The sequence below is a fragment of the Xenopus laevis genome, chromosome 2S (assembly GCF_017654675.1).
Source record: "Xenopus laevis strain J_2021 chromosome 2S, Xenopus_laevis_v10.1, whole genome shotgun sequence".
Taxonomy (NCBI): Eukaryota; Metazoa; Chordata; class Amphibia; order Anura; family Pipidae; genus Xenopus; species Xenopus laevis.
In genome coordinates this window covers 134,147,893-134,167,244 of record NC_054374.1, presented here as the reverse complement: position 1 = coordinate 134,167,244, position 19,352 = coordinate 134,147,893, and positions in this window count along the sequence as shown.

The window sequence follows — 19,352 nt, the reverse complement described above, 5'->3', positions numbered from 1 at the left end:
CTTTAGAGATTGTGTTAAACAAGTGCAGAGTGTTGTTGTACCATGTTAGCCATATATCAAAACCATATACTTAAATAATTCTCCATGGCATGCTTACAAGTTAAAAAATAGAGTTTATTCCATCAAAGTATTAAAACACATTAGAAAATAACCCCTTATAGTGCCTAACGCGTTTCATGCTTACCTAGCACTTAGTCATAGGCAAAATTTAGTTTAGTGCTAGGTAAGCATGAAACGCGTTAGGCGCTATAAGGGGTTATTTTCTTATGTGTTTTAATACTTTGTTGTAATAAACTCTATTTTTTAACTTGTAAGCATGCCTTGGAGAATTATTTAAGTTTATGGTTGTACCTCTGTTTGGTCACTAGAGGACTCTGGCATGCTCATGACTAATGTTTATTGGCCTCTACTTCCAATTTGATTAAAATAATATATCAAAACCAGACAATATAGGGTAGGTGATAACTTTTTTAGCAACATTTTTTATTTTATTATTGATTTTTTTTAATTAGCTAAAGAAAAAACAAATATTATTATAAAACCAGCAGACAAGGTAGGAGCAGTCGTCATCATGGATACTGTGGATTATATACAGGAAGTACATAACAAGCTCCAGGAGGATCCATGGGATGGCCTTTTGCTCCATAGTATGCAAATGTATTCATGGCTAAACTGGAGGAGGATTTTATGCAATCCTGTTCCATTAAATCAGCGGTTTACTTCCACTACATTGATGACATCCTATTTATTTGAACTGCAAGTGAAAAGGACCACCTCTCTTTCTACAACAACTTCAACTTCTTCCATACCACCATAAAGCTCAAATTAAGCTACTCAAAAGTAAAAATACATTTCCTAGATACAACCATCAAAAAAAGGACAATAACCTTGTGACATCCATCTACAAAAGAAACCTACAGACAGACACATGTACTTTATAAATGACAGCTCCCATTCCAAACATATAAGGGACTCAATCATATACAACCAGGCAGTTACATACAGCTGTATTTTTTTAAAACCCCACAGACAGAGATCGACATCTAAGAGAACTCAGGAGGGTTTTTATCGCGCAGGGATCAAAACAAATAGCCATACCAAGATGGCCATACCCAGGGACAACCTCCTCCAATACAAGCAAGCCGGAAAAAAATAACCGTATTTCCTGTGTTGTCACATCTAATCCACACCATGTGACCTTATCCAAAATCATGAAAGAACTCCAACCTGTCATACAGTTTGATGATGGGCTGAGAAATATATTTCCAGAACCTCCCCTGCTGAAATACAGACAACTGCTGAACCTTAAAAACCTTTTTTGTGTGAAGCTCCATGAGGGACCCAGCAGAAGGTAGTGCCTCATCCGGCAAACACAATGTAAAACCTGTACCCACATAATCATTTAGACTAGAGGCCAAGTACCTGTATCAAATTGCCAGCAGGAACACATAATTAAGAGAGCATTATCCTGCAATTCATTCAGTGTGGTCTACCTTCTTCTTTATGTGAAGTTCCCAACTGCAGGGCTATATGTGGGAGAAACTGGACAAACATTGTGTCAACTAATTTCCTCCCATAGATATCATTTCAACTGCAGAAAATGGATCTTTCATTAGCAGCACAGTTTTGTGCCCACGATATTGAAGACCTTTGAGTCACAATACTAATGGCCAATAGAAGCTACATGTCCACATATTCATAGTTCCAATATCAGCCTGATACTGTCAGGGGGGGATCTGAATTCTTTATCCAGTGGACACACTTCAAAAGACTGTAAGAGGTCTGAACACAATTATTTCAGAACTGCAGGCACAACTATGTGTTTATTTCATTAAATGCTGCAGTGGGCTCCTAGCCAAGGGATGCTGATCAATATCCGAATGGGAAAGAATTTTACATACATTGTATAAATGTAATGATCTTTCAGTTGCTGCAATATATCAAGCCTGCAGCAGGGACCCAAGAAGTCCCCAAATCTAGCATTTTATTATCTACTAAGTTAGGCAATAAAAGGTATCACATACCCTATATTGATTGTTTTTTAACTACAAGTGCAGTCAAGTAAGTTTTCCTCTTTTCTTCATTGAGTGCTAGAAATATAGAAACAGTTCTTCCCTAGAAATACAGTACTCTTGTGTCTTTCCAGCAGAGCATTAGAAATAAATGACATCTTTATGGTTAAACATTATTTTTGCAGATCATCTTTTATTAAAGGGGACCCGTCACCCAAAAAAAATATTCAAAATCCTATTTTATCACATTAGTCAAGGAAAATGAACTTTAATTACACTGTATGAATTATTTGAATCTTGTTTCCTTCAATCTGGGAATTCATAATTATAGCAAACAGGCAGCAGGCATTTTGTGGACACTGTTATTAAGGCAAGCCTTGTATCATCTCAGAATCTTGTTTGTGCACCAGAATGGGGGACCTGATGTCCATCCCCATGCACTGGCTACACAATTAAATGGTTAAGAGAATGGGGTAATGTGTGGAGAGCAGTGACATGTAGGAAAGTGAAAGTAATTGCTTGCCCCACCTCTATGCCTAAGGCAGATAATATTTGATTGACAGCTGAGATTTTTAAATGAGCTCACAACAGCTATGAATACTTTAATAAAAATGTTTAATTTGAAAAGGACTTTTATTATACAGATTTTTGTGTCTGGGTGACAGGTCCACTTATAATGGATTTTATATTAAAACACTGGACTTTTTGAATGTAAGAAGACAAACCAGCCCAACTATATGCCAGTGGTGCTAAAACACTTTGCTTTTGCCAATCTGACATTACAAACCCAAAGAAGGCAAATGTGGTTTAAATTAGTCAAGAAGTTCGCAATCTCTTGAGATATCTTCAGTTTACTGGGCTGTGTTACATAGTGATAAGAAGTAATTTATCTGGATATTTATCAGTGCTGAATATTAAATCCACAGTTTGCTTTTGTAAATGTTTACTAAGTGTATTTGTTTTTAATTAATATGAAGGGTTTTGTAGTTTTCCAATCATCCATAAAAGGCAATATGGAGCACAATACAAGATTAAATCACTGTGATGCATAAAACCTAGTGATTATTTTATGTAAACTTTAATCAATATTTTTATTAAGATTTTGTGACGGTCTCATCGGTCAGTTTGGTTTTAATATTAATGATACACTACCTGGTGAATTACGTGAACAACTGCTTGTTGAAGATCTTACTCAAAATCTAAGGGTATTAATGTAAAGTTGCCCCCCCCCCCATTTTCTACTAAAATAGTTTTTACCATCTGCTCTTCTAGGAAGGCTTAAACCATTGAGGTTTGGTACTGATGTGGGAAGCTGTTCAGTTGGGTTGAGGTCAAGGCTTTGTGTAGGTCAAGTTCCTCTAATTCCATCTCTGCAAACCATTTGTGTTTGGACTTTTAGCACAGGACTATATCCGTTTGAAACAGTTGTGGCTTAATTAGGCAATTATAACTAGAAGTGGTGTCCACAAACATTTGACCATGCAGTGCACATTGCATAATTTCTATCCCTAATGATAATCACATATATATATGATATTAATTAATTTCACCTAAAGGCCAGCAGTGATCTTTTGTTTGGTCTCCCTTGCAGATTGTCAGTGGCAGCCTTTCCTCCCCAAATCATTTATTGCTTCTATCCATATATGCTGCTCCATCACTCAAACAACAACATGCATAAACTAGGGATGCACCGAATCCAGGATTCGGTTCGGGATTCGGCCTTTTTCAGCAGGATTCAGATTCGGCTGACTCCTTCTGCCAGGCCGAACCGAATCCGTACCCTAATTTGCATATGGGAGGGAAATCACGTCAGAAAACAAGGAAGTAAAACATTTTCCCCTTCCCACCCCTAATTTGCATATGCAAATTAGGGTTCAGATTCGCTTCGGTATTCGGCTGAATCTTTCACGAAATATTCAGGGTTCGGCCGAATCCAAAATAGTGGATTCGGTGCATCCCTAGCATAAACCACAGTTTTATACAAGAAATAAGAATGTGTACTTTTTCTACTGTATTCAGCTACATTCCACTGGGTTATGGGTTATCCTACTCTGTTTCTTAAAGGTGGCGTACGGGCCCTTTAAGAACGGCATAAAATACATATAAGGTGCAAGGTTGTTAGAGAATGGCTATTTGATCGGCATTATTCTAGAACCATTTTAACAACTAGTGATATTAAATTGTGTTTGTATTCCCAGGGCTCTATAATTATGCCGGCGATGTAGGACAAAATATCAACTATGGGTTTTTACACAATAACTGCAATGTATGGCATGCATGTATATTTAGGTGCAATTTTTTTAAAAAGTGTGTAAAGGATACCTCATCAATTGCTTCTTTATTATTTGAAGAGTACCTGTCATTATTTCAATCTATGTAAATCCTTGGTCTTGGTTAAGTTCTAATTTTCTTCTGATGACAATCATTATCGTGGAACATCATACAGGTATATGAATCAATACCATCTATACACTGAGACACCATGCTTAACATATAAGCTTGCATTAGAGCAACCTATGTCCTCCTGATAGATCCTGGCATCTGATGAGTTTACTTGCCCCTATAGGTCATTACAAATATCTAAATCATATTGCTCCTTTATTCATCTACTACTACTACTACTACTCTTGTGCTGGACATAGTCGTGCAGATTTACCTTCATATCGGACGAACGAACGAACGTCCCCATCTCCCAATCTGCCACTAACCTTTCAGTTTAAATAAAGTAGTAAAAGAACAGATCCAACGATGTTCTGACCTGACAGCAATTGTACGAAAGTTTATGTCCACCAAAGCTGGTGATAGTCTCCCACTGAAAATCGTCAGGTCGGCAATATATGCAGAGATATTATCGGCAGCCGACAGAAATTTTCTAACCTGTCCGATCAACTGAACGACCAATCGACATCTCACGAAAAATGTCGGGACAGTCCACACATGGCCCGAAAATTGTACAAAACGGAGATTAGTAAAATCAAATCTCTGGCCATCTTTAATCCCTATTTATTTAGCTTTTTCAAAACAGCACATATGCAAACTGGCAACACAATTCCCAATAGTTTAAGGCTAATACATCCAATACATGTATATTATTGTTTTAATGTGTTTACATTTTACTAGATATAAGGCACAATGCTTAAAACTACTAAAAGATGCCTGATCTAGAAAAAAACAGGTTCCAGGTATGGATACATGACCGTATACAAGTTTTTTCGCTGCCTTTAGTGGACTAAATAAAAAGGGCCTCTTGGATGCATTTCTACCTGACAGTGAAGCAAGTTGAGGCTGCTGGTGCTCGCTGTATTGGTCCTTGGTGGTAAGCCTTACTACATTCTGATACTATGTAAACACCTTACTGGTCAGCATTATAAAAACAAGAATATCAAAGGAAGGTGGTTATTTGTGGCTTCGATTAGTTTAGGTTTGGCTTTTTCTGAGACATGTCAATGCAACAGAACTTCTGTAATTTTTCACATAGTCTTAATATTGTTGAATATCTCTCCAGTCAAAAATAAATGAACATTGACTGTGTGCCTGACATAAGATTTGCTGAAAATTTGATTTGGAGAAAATAGGAATATCTCAGATTATAAACTAATAAAAGAAAACTGATTCCTGGGTCAGGGAATTCACATTAACCAGTCTTCTTCTCTGTATGCTTTATGGATCAGTTGTGGGCAGGTCCATTATTGTTTCATTACACTTACATTAGCCATGAAGTTGTGCTCCATAACTCTCTCCTTTTCCACTTTCCAATCTGGCTGCAGCTTTACCAATAATTTTGGAGGCTCCTTGATCAGTTCAGACAGAGTCCTGACTGCCGCTATTTGCGTGGACAGGTAACACAGATACGTCTCTTCTTGGCAACCCTCACGGGATTCTAAGTATTCCATTAATTCTGTTCAGATTTTTTTGTTTAGGCAAACCTGAAAATACTCCTTGGTATTGTGGTTAAGTGCAAACTGCCAATGTATCTGTAATTTCTATACTGCAGCACATAGTTAATAGTTATTCACCAGCCGCATGTCTTTACATTGGCCAGTAGGTTCCTCCTGCTTCCCTGGTGCAGATCTTTTCTAATCATAATCATCTTGGCCTGTTTTCTAGTGGTCTTCAAGATAATTTTCTATAAAAGCCATAAACACTTACCAAAGTCTCAGGAAGTCCCTCCAGGCAATAATTCTGAAGGAGTTACTCTATTTCTAAGCACAACACTCAATTCCACATCTTCACTTAGCTGACTCATGTACTTGCCCATATTTTGCTCTTTGGGTCTCATACACTCTTCTCCATTTAGACTATAAGCTCCAATAAGCAGGGGCTGCAGGGCCTTCTTTAGCATTAGTATTTGTATATAATGTGTGTTCTTCATGTATACAACCTTCTATACAATGCTACAGAATATGCTGGCGTTTTATAAATATGAGTGCATAATAATAAATTACTACCTTAAAATAAATATTGGTAAAAACTATGTAAAGTGTAAAAAATTATTTTAATCAGCAGATTATTATGTTTATTTAAGGCAAGTAGAAAAAAAATAGTTTTCTGTTAAAGAGACAGTGTACACCCCCATTTAAAAATGTGTTGAATTGGGCTTGTGCTGAACATATTGTTTTGCCTATTGTTTAATTAAGGAAAATCTATGGTTTTTGCTAATTTTGGCATTAAACAATAATATGAAGAAAGTTTCACTTAAATAATTCCTGTCACTTCCTGTATCTACACAACACAGGAATAGCTTATAAAACGAATTACCTAGCCAAAAAGTCCTCTGATAATGAGTTGCTCAAAGGCTACTAGAGAAGGTTTGTTTGTTCAACAGTACATAGGGCGCTCTAAGAAAATTACCCCAGTGCGACCCCCAAGGACCCCTAGTGAATTTGATATTAAGGGCCCATTGCAATTGAAATTGTCATCACAGTAAATACTCATGAGTTAACTAACCAATTTCCCCTCTGCATTTATTAAATATATATAAATATATATAAATATTCAAATGGGGTCATGATGATTGCGTTTTTGTGTTAAAAAATTTAAAAAATATTATTAGGTCGTGAACTGCATATATCCATTTCAAACTTGTTGATAAATTGTTGTAAAATCTCAACAAGTTTTAGGTGGGGTGAGTTAAATCTTTAATTAGAAACAAAAGGAGAAAAAAGCAATGCACAGTGCCCATATTAAAAATAAATTAGACCGAAATTATCTAAAGGAATATGCTAGAAATTATCACAAATTATCTTAGAAAGCATGTTCCGTCAGAGTCAGTATTGAGTTTGTAAATAGAAAATGTATTTTTCTCTAAACGAAGTATAGAGAATAAATTGCTTTATGATTACAGAAGTGTGTGAATCTAAGCCCTATAGTATTATTGTATTATTATATTATACAGAATATGTTTTAGAAGGAACTCTATTGTCTCCAACAGAAAGATTGAAGGTTTGGTGAGTAAGTGCCGTATTGAATGAGATGATATTTAACAGGGAAATGGACATACAGAGTGACATGGTAAAGTGGCTTTTCCAGGTAAGTTGGATAACTGCTTCATAATTCATAATAATGTTGGCTGTTCCTAATGTAGCTATGTAACAGCAGCACTAATGGTTGTATGTGTCAACCATATTGTATATAACTGTGACTTGCTCCTCTCTTATTATACACATATATATAATGTTTTTCACTTATTTGGTGTACAGGTATGGGACCTTTTTTTCCAGAATGCTCGGGACCTGGGGTTTTCCGGATAACGGATCTTTCTGTAATTTGGGTCTTCCTGCCTTAAGTCTACTAGAAATTCATTTAAACATTAAATAAAGCCAATAGGCTGGTTTTGCTTCCAGTAAGGATTAATTATATCTTAGTTGGGATCAAGTACAAGCTACTGTTTTATTATTACACCGAAAATGGAAATCATTTTTCAAAATTTCGATTATTTGGATAAAATGGAGTCTATGGGAGACAGCCTTTCCGTAATTCGGTGCTTTCTGGATATCGGGTTTCCAGATAAGGGATCCTATACCTGTATTATACTTTGAAGGTGGTATGTCCTGTTAGATTGTTTCACAGTATCTCCACAAATGTGATTTACTCTATATAAGTGTCCCCTATTGGTTGGTGGAAGTCTCTCCTGATTGGTCACAACCTCTATAATAGTTTGGACAGGGGTGTGCCTACCAGCCTGTGAGTAAGTGCCCCAATAGGTATGAAATGTGTTAGGTCCCTTCTCCGTGTCTTTTGACTTTCGGCAGATTTTCATTTTAAACGTATTTCAACTTTTTCATTTTAAATCTTTTATTCTTTGCATATGTTAAAGTCTTGTAAAGTCATGACAATGAATACTGCTCTTTGTCAGTATAGTAATATAGTGGTAATATTACTCCCATAATGAAAACTGAACTTTTCCTGCACTAATTGCTATGTTTGTTCCCCAAGAAGCAAGGGTTTTTCCAGGTCCAGCATAATATGCAATAAATGACAGCCACTTAATCACATTTTGTTGTATTGTACCATACAAAAGCAATTTTCCTGTGTCACTGTGACGATCAGTGATGGATCATATGACCAATCAGCTAGCAATTGAGTATTTTTACATTTCATCTCACTTAATCAATATAATAAAAATATATTTAAAATGTTAAAATGTGTGGAATAGAATGGACAGAATGCTACGGTTAAAGAAAATGTTGTAGCCAGCAGTCTTCATTTATTTTTTGATTGTAAATGTACTTTTCTGCTTTTGTTACAACAGGAACGAATGTCTACTGAATTACAGGTAAGTGGATAAAGCTTCAGTTTACATTATTTGTCAAAAATTGTAATAGATGAAAGTTTCTGGGCTGCAATGTCAATTCAATAAGCACAGCCCTGCTAGACTGTCTTTGATTTTTAACATGACCTAGAAGCCTTTGAATAGTACAGACTTACTCAGCAGCAGCACTTTCAAGGGTAAAGTTGCACCCCTGCTCCACTAGGGGGCACTAGCCTCCTTTCTCTGCTGCAAAAAGTTTGCAGGGCTCATTATATTACACAAGCTGCAGTTAAAGATACATTGTATCCAATTGTGAGCCCCTGTTAATCCACCTGGTAATGTTCTGAAAATACACACAGTAGGGTGGAGCCCTGAAAAGCTATCTTTAAGATAACCTGGCTTAATACTCGCTAATTACAACTCTATTATGCCCATTACCCATTGTAGAATGTATTAGCTTTAAATTACTCTGAAAGTCACCACAAGCATAAGTTATAGCTAATTTATATGATGATTTGGCACTGGAGTCTATGGCAACACCAGGGCTGTAACTAGTGGTTCTCTCCGAAGCCTACCCCATGTCTGGTGGCCTCTCTCCCCGACTCCATTCTTTCTGCCCAGTCATTTTGCGCTGCTGCGCATGCGCATGTCGTGTGGTAATTCGCACATGCGCATGTCCAGACGGGCACCGGCACCGGCCAGGTTGCCTAGGGCACCTGCACATCCTGGCCCAGCCCTGGGCAACACCCACTCATACTTATACACAGAAATATTGCTGTAACTGAAACCCCATGCAGAATAACCTGTCATCTTTTACTGATTGAAGGTTATAAATAACTAAGGAATATTGTATATCTTAAAAAGCAATATTAGCTCGAGTGAAGGATTAGAATAAAAAATACTTCGAATTTCGAAGTATTTTTTTGGCTACTTCGACCATCAAATTGGCTACTTCGACCTTCGACTACGACTTTGAATCGAACGTTTCGAACTAAAAATCGTTCGACCATTCGATAGTCGAAGTACTATCTCTTTAAAAAAAACTTCGACCACCTACTTCGCCACCTAAAACCTACCGAGCACCAATGTTAGCCTATGGGGAAGGTCCCCATAGGCTTTCTAGGCAATTTGGGATCGAAGGAAAATCGTTCGATCGATGGATTAAAATCTATCGTTCGATTGAACGAATTGCGCTGAATCCTTTTATTTTGATATTCGAAGTAGAAGGATTTAACTTTGAGGGTCAAATATCGACCAATAGTAAATGTGCCCCTAAATGTGTTTATGCCAAAAAGCAGAAAAAGACACAGTACTCTAATGGGCAGATTTATCAAAGGTCGAATTTTGAGTTTATGTAAATAGTTTTTTTACTCTAATAAATAAAATAAACTCGAATGGGAATTTAAGAAAGAATTTAAGAAAGAACTCGAACGTCTAAAACTCGAGCGAATATTACCGATCCAAAAGCTAGAATCGAATTAGACTAAATTCGAATCGAGTTTTTTCTCCAAAAAACATCTTCAAATGGGTCACTGGACCTCTGCCATTGACTTCTACATGAACTAGGTTTTAGGTGGTGAATAGTCGAATTAGAATTGTTTCCAAGGTCCAGGTATGATAAATCTCAAATATGAATTCGAGTTTGGGTTATTCCCAACTCAAGTTTGTGAGTTTTGACCAAAAATCCAACTTGAAAATTCTAATTTGAATTTACAGTTCGACCCTTAATAAATCTGCCCCTTAGTACATCATGTCATGTATAGAGGTAAGGGAACTTTTAGCAGATCAGTAACCATCATGTTATTTCCAGACATTGCCGGTGTCTGTCTTTCTTCCCATTTTCTGTCTAGTTAAGATATTAAAATAAGCTCAAAACAGTATTTGGATCATTTATGTTATATTTATCAGAGCTAGACAATCGGCATTGGTAACTGCAATTCTCAGCACCTGTGATCATGATCTGTTTGCTCACCTCTGGTACATTAACACCAAATACAAGATATTTGCTGATGCCACACTCCTTTATTGGGGTAGGTGGAGACTGTATTTCTTTTAAATAGAATATGGTTTAACGGAAGACACATTTTAATATCTATTGGATGAGTGATGAGAAGTTGTATTTTATTGCTAACTCAGCTAATAATGGAAACTTTTATATTTTTTTTCTAACTACTGTTTAATCTGAATAATTACCTGGTATTTATATAGTATCTGTAGATACCCTATCTGCACAACATAAACAGGAGCAAAGGATTGCTGACGTCAATGCTGCCATAAACCCAGTTAAACTAATGTATGGGGAGTGTGTTGGTCTGGGCTGGGGAGCTGTGCAGATTTGTACAACATCACTCAATAGTGTTACACAGAGAACCTACATATACCTGACATGTGCATTTGGAGCACTCGTTTTACATTGCAATAAGGATTGGCATGCATAGAGTTTGGGATTCAATCAAAATTGGATGTGCCACCGAGAATGGTAAATGAGGAGGGGGAGCGGGAGCCCAGGGGTAGCCAAACAGAAGTGGTAGTGCCTAGTACCCCCCACATACACTATTGCCCCCTAGGTACATGCCTCTTCTTCTGCCTACCCCTAGTTCCAGCTCTGCATTGGCTCCAGGACTCTGGAATAAGAAAGAAAAGGCTGCATTATGGGTAAAAAAAAACCATAACAGTTTGCAACCAGTGTTACACTTTGCACACTGGACTTTCTTTTGTAAACTACCCCTAATAATTTTACTATTCTCTCTAACATGATAATAATATAGAAATAAAGAATGTATAATTAAAAATTTAAAATTGTGGTCTAATCCCTGCCTTGAAGACATAACTCCCAACATTTTGGAAATAAAAACAGGGACAAAAAAGTTCCCGCTAGTAGCGTAATTTATTGATTACGCCAATTATTGTGGCCACACCCCCTAATTACCACGTTCATTTTACAAAATTTGGGAGGTTATAAAAGTTTGAACATTTTTCTGTGGTTTTTATCAGTTATTACAGTTTTGCCAATGAAGGTGAATTGCCCTTTAAGCTGTGAGTGTAACTTTTCCCAAGGGACCTGTTATCTTATATTGTTAGGGGCCCATTCACTAAGCTCGAGTGAAGGAATAGAGGAAAATAGAGGAAAAATAGTTCAAATTTCAAATGTTTTTTTTGGCTACTTCGACCATCGAATTGGCTACTTCGACCTTCCACTACGACCTTCGAATCGAACGATTCGAACTAAAAATCGTTTGAATATTCGACCATTCGATAATCAAAGTACTGCCTCTTTAAAAAAAACTTCGACCCCCAGTTCACACCTAAAACCTACCGAGGCCAATGTTAGCCTATGGGGAAGGTCCCCATAGGCTTTACAAGGTTTTTGTGATCGAAGGATACTCCTTCGATAGATGGATTAAAATCCTTCAAATCGTTCGATCGAACGATTATTCCTTCGATCGAACGAATTAGCTAAATCCTTCGACTTCGATATTTGAAGTCGAAGGATTTCAATTCGGCAGTCGAATATCGAGGGTTAATTAACCCTCAATATTCGACCCTTAGTTATTTCTTTACCTAGATTGCTTATCTAGATACATTGGAATTGTTACAAATGTATCTCATCTTCTGTTGTGGCTGTACTGGGCTCTCTGCCAAAAGCCAATAAACTTTGTTTCTTTTTCTGGTTGTTCAGTGCAGAGAAAAACTGGACTTTCCAGTACAAATGAGGTTGAGCTGTCAAAAGCGGGACTGTCCCATTAAAAACTAGACAGTTGGGAGGTATGCCTGGAGAGCAAGTCAGTATCAGAGAAGCTCCACCTTGCCTTGTTCTTTAGGGAGAAGTTTGTCCAAAATTGTATATTATTCATGATGTAAGATATTAAACTTATTGTGGGCTTTCACTGCATGTTTTCTTTGTGTGGCAGTTTATAGTTCCCTTACACCTTGCAACTCCCTATTCTTTGGTCATGTTACATCCACATGCATATGACCTGGGGGAAATGAACTTAAATACATATATATGGGCGTGGGAGTACCGTTTTCTTTTTGTATTTTTTTATAGTGTTTAACCTCCCCTCTTAACTTAACAGACTAGAAGAACCAGTTCTGTGCTGCCACAATACTTCCTGCCGCACCTGCAATGTCATTCTGTGGCCTTTATCGGTCAACCAGAATAAGTCTTATATATATTTGGAATAAACCAGATGGTTGTTACAAATGTTTTTTTCTGCCCCAGGAATGGAATTTAGTAGAAGTGAACCCTCAATTTTAAAATACAGGTATAGGACCTGTTAACCAGAATGCTCGGGACCTGGGGCTTTCTGGATAATGGATCTTTACATAATTTGGATCTTCATACCTTAAGTCTACTAGAAAATCATGTAAACATTACATAAACCCAACAGGCTGGTTCTGCTTCCGATAAGGATTAATTATATCTTAGTTTGGATCAAGTACAAGGTACTGTTTTATTATTACAGAGAAACAGGAAATCATTTTTTAAAAAATTGGATTATTTGGATAAAATTAGCTCTATTGGAGACGGTCTTTCCATAATTCTGATCTTTCTGTATAACAGGTTTTCGGATAATGGATCCCATACCTGTATAAGCATATTATATGTCACCAAAGAGTTCCATGACCATATAAAAGCGCTGAAGGTTGAAGAGCCCCAGGTCATGAAACACTGAGTTGACTTCTAACTAGGGATGTAGCGAACGTCGGAAAAAAAGTTCGCGAACATATTCGCGAACTTGCGCAAAAATGCGAGCGGTTCGCGAACGGTTCGCGAACCCCATAGACTTCAATGGGAAGGCGAACTTTAACATCTAGAAAAGACATTTCTGGCCAGAAAAATGATTTTAAAGTTGTTTAAAGGGTGCAACGACCTGGACAGTGGCATGCCAGAGGGGGATCAAGGGCAAAAATGTATCTGAAAAATCTGCCTGTGTGTGCTTGGAAGAGATAGTGTAGGGGGAGAGCTGTTAGTGATTTCAGGGACAGATGATAGTAAGTTTGCTGGCTAGTAATCTGCTTGATACTGCTCTGTATTGGAGGGACAGAAGTCTGCAGGGATTTGAGGGACATTTTAGCTTAGGTAGCTTTGCTGGCTAGTAATCTACTGTTCTCTTTAAACAACTGCCATACGTTGACCTTGTAGGCATTGTTTGCCCAGTTTTTTTGGACGCAGCCACTGAAGCACAGTTGCCAGAAAAAATATGCCATATAAATGCTGAAAATAGTCATTTTTCGCCATACGTTGACCTTGTAGACATTGTTTGCCCAGTTTTTTTGGACGCAGCCACTGAAGCACAGTTGCCAGAAAAAATATGCCATATAAATGCTGAAAATAGTAATTTTTCGCCATACGTTGACCTTGTAGACATTGTTTGCCCAGTTTTTTTGGTTGCAGCCACTGAAGCACAGTTGCCAGAAAAAATATGCCACATAAATGCTGAAAATAGTCATTTTTTGCCATATACGTTGAGTCAACGTATGGCAAAAAATGACTATTTTCAGCATTTATATGGCATATTTTTTCTGGCCTCTGTGCTTCAGTGGCTGTGGCCAAAAAAACTGGGCAAACAATGCCTACAAGGCCAACGTATACACTACTACAGCGGTGGATACGGATTACGTAAAATATATGAATGCTGCTTGAAAAAAGTGACTCCGGTGTTTTTTCTGGAGACGGTAATATTATGGATATTTAGACAGAATGGGAACAAGGTCACACAGCTCGATGGCGGGTTGAAGAAAACAGTGTGCAAATAATGCCTACAAGGCCAACGTATACACTACTACAGCGGTGGATACGGATTACGTAAAATATATGAATGCTGCTTGAAAAAAGTGACTCCGGTGTTTTTTCTGGAGACGGTAATATTATGGATATTTAGACAGAATGGGAACAAGGTCACACAGCTCGATGGCGGGTTGAAGAAAACACTGTGCAAATAATGCCTACAGGGCAAATAATGCCTAAAAGGTCAACTTATACACTACTACAGCGGTAGTAAAATAAAAAAAGTAAAATAAAAAAAAATGAATATTAAAAAAAAAAAATTAAAGTTGGTGCTGCTGAACTACTAGGAGCAGCAGATTAGCACACCAGTCCCACTCCCCAACACTGCTAGACTAATAGCACTGGGCTCTTATAGTAGTAGTAGTAGTAGTAGTAGTAAAACAACAAAAAAATAAATAAAAGCAGTCCTTACAAGGACTACTGTTATTGCAGCAGTCAGCAGATGAGATCAGAAGCAGGACAGCTGCCCACTGCAGCTACATACAGAGCACTGCAGTAGAAGGTAGATTACTAGCCAGCAAAGCTACCTAAGCTAAAATGTCCCTCAAACCCCTGCAGACTTCTGTCCCTCCAATAACAGAGCAGTATCAAAACGATTACTAGCCAGCAAACTTTCAACTGTCCCTGAAATCACTAACAGGCAGCAGCTCTCTCCCTACACTATCTCTTCAGCACACACAGGCAGAGTGAAAAAACGCTGCAGGGCTTCGGTTTTTATAGGGAAGGGGAGTGGTCCAGGGGAGAGCTTCCTGATTGGCTGCCATGTACCTGCTGGTCTGGGGTGAGAGGGCAAAAAAAGCGCCAACAATGGCGAACCCAAAATGGCGAACGTCGCGCGACGTTCGCGAACTTCCGGCGAGCGCGAACACCCGATGTTCGCGCGAACAAGTTCGCCGGCGAACAGTTCGCGACATCTCTACTTCTAACATCCACCAGTTTTACAACATTATTTATTATAATACTCAACTGTCAGTGAGTCATGTGACATAAATCACTAAGCACTGATTATAACTGATGACATCACTAAGCACCACGTATTAAATATATAATTTACAGACTCTTGTGTATTGATTAAAAAGATTAGACATTTCTGGGGATTTTCCTACTTACTGCTGGTCACAGACGCAATGATATATCATATAAATTATTTAATTTTTGATTTCCAGCCAAGTTCCATGGTCATATCTGTGTGTAGTTCTGTGTGTATCTCACATTCACCTTAACCACAAGGGTGGTATATATGAGGCTGTGAAAAGGCCATATATCTTTAGGTCTATAACATTATTTGGTCATTGTAGTTCGCTACTATTTTCCTTAGTTTTCTTTATTGCTAATATTTTGTGTATTTTACTACATGTTTGGTTTGACATATTTGTCATTACAAATGTTTCAGCCAAAAATGTTGATTCCTTTTGTTCTTGTCCAGCTCAGCCCTCAGTCCCGGGTTTCTTACTGAAATGTCCCGACTTTCTCTGATCTCCTGCACTGACCCGAGGAAAAGATACAACGTTTCTGAAACTTAACTAAAATAAGAGCCTTTTTGTCAGAGAGACCAGAACAGTCAGCAGCTGCACTTAGATACTTTTGTAACAATTTAAGATAAGCAAAGAAACAATTGTAACTATTTAAAATAAGCAGGTCTCTTGGAAGAACTAGCAGCATAAACGGCAATTCACTTTTATTAGCAACCCCCCTTATAAGGGAGATGAAGACAGCAAATAATTCAGAAGGCCTAACAAAAAATATAGACCAGTTAAAAGGTTGCAAAGAATAGGACATACATAAAATAAGTTAACTTCATGGACTACTTTTGGCTGATTGAGGTCTGGAGCCATTGCAGATATGTGTTTTTAGGCTCTGATTATACTGATATAGAAGGTTATTGGCCAGAATGGCAGGGAGAGGGTGTTCCTTGCATTTCTGCTGTACTGATTGGCTGCTAAATTAGTTAAGATGCCCTCCAGCCATGGATCCCTATTGCCCCAATATCTGCTCAGCCGCTTTCCCCTCTCAACACTGGCCAGATAAAAACCTTAATAAATAAATGTTAAGTAATTAATAATGGTATACATACAGTAAGGGGCCCATTTACTAGGGTTGAAGTGAATTCTCGAATCCAAAAACTTAAAATTTCAAAGTAATTTTTGGGTATTTCGACCATTGAATAGGCCAAAATTTGAATCGAATTGAAAATACTTCACAAAGTCGACCATTCGAAAATCGAAGTACTGTCTCTTTAAAAAAACGTCAACTTCGCCACTTCGCCACCTTAAACCTGCAGAATTTCTGTTTCGCCTATGGGGGACCTCCTAGAACCTCTCTGAGTCTTTGGCTAAGTTTTTAGTAGTCAAAGTTTTTATTTTTATACGATCCTTCGAATCGTTCGATTTCAAAGATTAAATCGTTCGATTTTGACTTCGCTCAAAGTATCAAATTCGATGGTCGAATTTCGAAGTTCTTTAACTTCGAAATTCGACCCTTAGTAAATGTGCCCCTAAGTGACCAACTGCAAGGTTTACAAATTAGTAGATGAAACCAAACACTTTTGCTATGTTCAGTTTTATAAAGACCTTGGAGATCATTTATGTGGCAAACCTACAGCAAAGCAAACAAATGTAGAAATATAATCCCAAACCTGTCAAAACTGTAATACAACTTTTTGATGTAAAAAAATACTTTCTGGGGTGGCTTAACTTAATAATGTTGGCTTTAGGACCATTGTGATTGCGTGACATTTAATGATTAACTGGTAACTGTATATATGAACATTTTACTCCAATTGAATGCCAAATTTGTGTTAACACTGCTCTGATTAATAATCATCATGTGGAACCAGGTTATTAGTTGTACATAATGAAGTAAACTCCAGGGAAGAATCATTTAAGGGTTTCATTCATTTACTTAATTTCAAAGCAAGAAAGGAACGATTTATTGGGTTTCAGCCCAAACACTTCTGAAACAGACATTTAAAGGGGTGGTTCACCCTTACATTACCGTATGTTATAAAATGGCTAATTCTTAGTAACTTTTCAACTTTTTTTCTTTTTTTGTAGTTTTTGAAATATTTTTGAAACATTTTCTTCTTCTTCTGACTCTTTCCAGCTTTCAGTTGGGTCACTGACTCCATCTAAATAACAAATGCTCTGTAAGGCTACACATTATTGTTATTGCTACTTTTTATTACTCATCTTTCTATGTAGACCTCTCCTATTCATATTCCAGTCACTTATTCAGATCAGTGCATTGTTGCTAGGGTAGTTTGCTGAACTGGAGCTGCTGAATGAAAAGCTAAATAACCCAAAAACCACAGATAATAAAAAATGAAACCCAATTGAAAAATGTCTCAGAATATCACTCTCTGTATCATACAAAAAGATAATTAAAGGTGAACAACCCCTTTCATGTATTGACTTTGAAAGTGATGCCCAATATTTCTGCCCAGTCATTTCATTCTAGATTATAGAGATTATTCTTTAGGAATCTGAAGGATCTTATGACATATGCACCCTCACTAAGGACAAAGCAGAACCCCTAAAGAATTGATGATATAATGAGATGATAACATTGAATCATTTTGATCACATCTAGGGGCACATTTACTAAGGGTCGAATATCGAGGGTTAATTAACCCTCGATATTCGACCGTCAAAGTAAAATCCTTCGTCTTTGAATATCGAAGTCGATGGATTTACCGCAATTACTTCGATCGAAGGATCAAAGGATTTTAATCCATCAATCGAACGATTTTCCTTTGATCAGAAAATGGTAAGGAAGCCTATGGGGACCTTCAACATAGGCTAACATTGATGTTCAGGAGGTTTTAGGTGGCAAAGTACTTTTGAAGTTGTTGAAGTTTTTTTAAAGAGACAGTACTTCGACTATCGAATGGTCGAATAGTCAAACGATTTTTAGTTCGAATCGTTCGATTCGAAGTCGTAGTCGAAGGTCGAAGTAGCTAAAAAAAACATTTGAAAATTGGAAGTATTTTTTCTTCTATTCCTTCACTCAAGCTAAGTAAATGTGCCCCCTATTGTTTTATCAGTGGGTGACTGAGAAGCACATACTGTACCTAAAAATCCTATAGAAGTGAATACAGACTTGTGAACTGTGCTCTGTTTCACTCACATAAATAAGACGTGTGCTACTTTCTATATTGATTCAACAGTGTATAAACTTATTCTTCTCTCTCTGGCTGCATAGGGAATATTGCTTTCCTTATTTAATTACCCTTGTTATTTGCCAAATACTTTAATGCCATTACCCTCTGGTATGCACAAAATTGCATTCCTTTTACTGTGTGAGTATAATGATTAGCTGTATGAATAGGTGACATAGGAGGAGCTACCAAGGTGAGATACTGTATGCTAGATCAGTTTATATTCATTATGACTATGTTTCTAGGCTATATGCAAATACTCCATTTACCATTTCAGAGATGGCATTTCCAGAATCCATGTTGTAAGGATGGAACGCCTAAAGAATCTATGTAAACTGAAGGTTACAGACTTGCCAAACCAGAATGCAGTAATTAAATTCCATTTAGGTACATATGAATTTCCATTTAGTTTGTAGAAATTCCTTAATCTCTAGTTAAATAGATCATACAAAATGTTGGGGTGTTATGGAATACTGTATGGGCTGTTTAATATGATCTCAGATCAGGCCCGGACTGGCAATCTGTGGGTTCTGGCAAATGCCAGCGGGGCTGCTATAAGGTCCCATATAAAGTCACTATTTAGTGGGCTGTTGGGGCTGTTTGGACTTCTGTATGGGCTGATTGGACCTCTATGTACCTGAA